Here is a 4,108-nt window from a genome sequence, read left to right as displayed (position 1 = left end):
GGGATGAATGAGTGGAATGAGACACAGCGGGGGGAGAGCGAGAGCAAGAGAGAGAGCGAGAGCAAGAGAGAGAGTGAGGGAGGGTGGAGGGAGTGGCTAGTTGACAGGTATGCAGTATCTACAGTGGATTGGAGGATCTGCTTCTGGATGGGCCGGGTTAACGGGAAGAAGGAAAGGTACATCAGAGAGAGACTTCCCTCTCTCTCTCTCTGTCTCTCTCACATGACCCCGCATCTCCCAACATGACGCATCCCCCCCCACCCACACACACACACACACACAAAGCATTAATTTCAAGCAACAGGTGAGATGGGGTGAGTCAGTTTTATTGAGACAGATTTGATTTCATCCACAAAGAAAACAAAAAAAACAGAATTAAAAGGGAGCTGAATAAAATGATGAAAAAAAACGTAGAGTGCACCAAAAAGATTTTGTGTCAATCTTTTAAATTTAAAAAATTGATTGAAAAAGTATCATTTGAGGCAGACTTTTTCTCTTGCCAGCTGTGCAGCATAATTGCTAAATGCTGTTTCACCATGTTTTTTTTTTTTTTGGGAACTCTTTCAAGTCTGCAGACTTCCGAGTCCCATTTGGTTTAGATTCAATTGGAATCAATTCATCTGTATATTTCTGATCCTAATATTGGGACAAATCCACTCACGGTAAGCAACGAACATTCAGATATTTTCTCTCAATTTCAAACATTAGATATTCCAAACACTGGAATGAAATTACACATTTTTTTTACAGTACGTCTCCATATTGTAACAAGAGTATTTCATTTCCCCGTCAATCTATTTGGAATGAAAAGCTGTCCGGTTCACCGTCCCAACTACACAATCACAAAATCAACAATTGGATTGTGAAAGTGTCATAACTCTGGCACCGAGTGTGCGTTTTATAGCTGAGTATTGGCCACTGCTGCTTCCACTATCTTCACGCTCGAGAGACGATGATATTCCTGCGCAGCTGCTCTGTTTTCTCGGCTCCCGCTTGCTTAGCGGTCTCGACACAAAAAAAAGTGTCAGGCGACAAAACAGAGTCTGAGCGGCTACAACGTGCATGTTATGTTTTGGTTGGGACGATTTTTGTATCTTCTGGGTGTTGCCCGGCCTATAAATCCGTCATACGCCCGACGTTAAACAGTGGCCGCGATGTCGGCCGGATGCTCATCTGTGTGCTTGCGATCTTTACGGTAGCGAAAGCACACACGGCGTCCATTAAAACACTTCTGTCATGCGTCTCGCCGCGGAACGAGACAAGAACAAGCTTGCGGAAACGCATCGTAGATCCGGCAAACGTGCAAACTGCCAACGAAATGATCGTTAACCGGACCGTTGCGTTTGTCAAAGCGGAAAGCGCGAGGGCCAAATACGACGCGTGCCTCCGCGCGATTGTTTACGTGGGCTGCCCGACTGACGCGACATGAAGGGACATGCGAGAGGTCAACGCAGATTTGATTTGAGTTGGGGGGGGAAAAAAAAAAAAAGATTCTGACATCATGACCAGAGACAGGAACATCCTGGTGAAGGGAAGATGACATAAGAGGAAATGAAAGGAGAGGAAGAAGATGTGTGGACAGTTTTTCTTCTTGGGTTATTCCGAGCAGCAAGCCTCAAGAGCCCCATCCCAAATTAGGGTAAAGGTCGACCATGTCACTCCCAGTTTACGTCCAGCTTACTCAGACATTTTGTTTTTATTGTTCTTGGAGTTGAAAATTACAAACGAAGAATTTTTTTGGGCGGGGCAGCATTGAAGTCGTCATATTTTGGGGGATGCAATTTGCGGAAATTGCATCCCCCAAAATATCATTTTTGCCAACGGTTGGAGCAGGGGCGGCTTAGAATCGACCCGCCGCCGATGGCGCGGCCCACTAAGTCGGCTAAAATAAATGCGAGCGAAAGGAAGAGAGAGAGAGGCAGCGAGGCTGGCAGCCAACCAGGACAAGCCTGGAAAGAATGGAGCCGCTTCCACACTGGAGCTGCGGCGCCATATCGCAGTGAAACAAATTGAGATTAGCTTTCGGTGAGCCGCCGAGGAGAAAAGCGGGATGGAGCAAGAAGTGCGCCCTGGAGATTGGAGCCTGAAAAGTGCTTATTATTATTCGGGAGAGGAATCTTCTCCTTGGGACTAGATTTCTTTTGTTTTTGTTTTTTATCAACACATAGTTGTTGTTGTTGTTTTTTTATATGGCAAAACCTTAATTGTCTGATTTATATCAGGAAGGGACAACTGCCAGCAAGCCCGCTTAATGATGAATAAAAAACTACTAGCAAAAAAAAGAAATCTGTAAACGTGCAAATCCGAACTGCAAAATTGACTGCAGTTTTAAGTTGTAATATCAGCATTCACCACTAGATGGCAGATGTGTTTTAGTTGCAATGTGACATGCAGGACAAATGCAGTACCTTGGTAATTTGACAATTTTGAGTGAGTTGATTCTTGTGGGGGGAAAAAAAAGTACAAAAGGGATTTTCTACTTTTTTTTTTTAGCAGTTTTTTGCCGTCATTTTTAGGCAACTGAGCCAATTGTCTGTGTGCTTTAAAACCTTTGTTGGATTAGCATCGTGCAACTTATATACATGCATCGAAAATGTGCCATCAAAAATGAAATCAATTCTGTTTTGTCCATTTTTAAAATGGCAAGCTAGAAAAGTATGCCTCCAGCATTTAAACTGCCCATCCCATATCTAGATTTTTTTTTTCTCAGTTGAACTCACTTCCCTACCGCAGAGTTCGATCCGGAAGGCAGGCATCGACAATTATCTCTGCAGGACGACACGCCTGCTCGCCGGGAGGCAATCCCTTCCGCATGGCCCGATTGACAGCTGATCTGCCCCGTAAGGCCTACATGGAAAGTGGCCACTCGAGGCTGACCAGTTTGGCAGCCCGAATGTAGCGATCGAACTCCGAGTCAATATCTAATCTCGTTGTTGCTTGTCATCCATATGTGCCAAATCCTGTGATGAACACATATCGGTCGTTTTCCTTTTTTACCGGTGCACAGGTGTACCTAATGCTGTGGCTCATTCGTCGAGAGGACATAATGGCTAACGAGGAGAGCCTCAAATCGCCCCCAATTATTTTGCCCGTAATGACACTGACTCGGATGTGCTCGCCATTGCGTTGCTGTAAATCTCCGTGGCGAGCCTCTCCGCTTTGCATCCTTCGAGCGGAGTACGAGCGAGGAGCATCTGTTGTCTGACGTCGCACCTTTGAACCCAAAACACATAGCTCAGCGTTTGCGCTGTCATGGGCGTGGCCGTGTTGCCAGGGCCGGTGTCTTTATTTTCTCGACCTTCTCTTTGCGTATTTTTATGTCGGTCTAACCGTTTGGCTAATGCAGAAAAGAAAGATGATTCTTCTTGCCGTGCTCCTGCGTGAATGTTTGCTGTGGGCGTGTGGATTTAATTAAACCCTGCATAAATGCATGAACACGCGGCAGCGGGACGCCACTCGCGCGACTAATACGGCGAGCCGTGAAATGCGACGAGGTGCGATCGCGCCGCTCGGCAGCTTGCACTTTTGACAGTATCTTTGAAATGAAGTCGTTTGCATCTACTAGGGAGCTTCATTTGGATCAGCAGCACCTTGTGAATAGACTTTGGGTATTGTTTACTTTAAAAAAAAAAAATCTTCTTTGAAGGCAGAGAAGCTTTTTTGGAGTTTGGTTAAGTAGTTTATGCACAATTCTGCTGACAACCAACAATAAAAGTACGATGATCAGTTTTGCTAGTTACCTTGGAAATATGACTTTACTGATTACATGGTGTAAAAAATAACTTCACGGATTACTTCCTTTTTTTTTAAGTTACCGTAATTTTCAGACTATAAGTCGCACCGGAGTATAAGTCGCACCAGCCATAAAATGCCCAAAAAAGTGAAAAAAACCCCATATATTTGTATATAAGTCGCTCCTGAGTATAAGTTGCCCCCGCACCCAAACTATGAAAAAAAAAACGCGACTTGTAGTCCGAAAATTACGGTACTTTAAAAGCAACAACCCTGCTTACTATAAAGAATATTTTTGGTACTTCATTGGCGAGTTGAAGTCAATCGATATTTGCCAAGTCTGATGACGTGACGGGAAAAAATGAGATTAGTTTTG

This window comes from Syngnathus typhle, linkage group LG1 (genome assembly GCF_033458585.1).
Source record: "Syngnathus typhle isolate RoL2023-S1 ecotype Sweden linkage group LG1, RoL_Styp_1.0, whole genome shotgun sequence".
Taxonomy (NCBI): Eukaryota; Metazoa; Chordata; class Actinopteri; order Syngnathiformes; family Syngnathidae; genus Syngnathus; species Syngnathus typhle.
The sequence above is the reverse complement of the archived record's forward strand: the minus strand, read 5'-3'. Positions refer to the sequence as shown.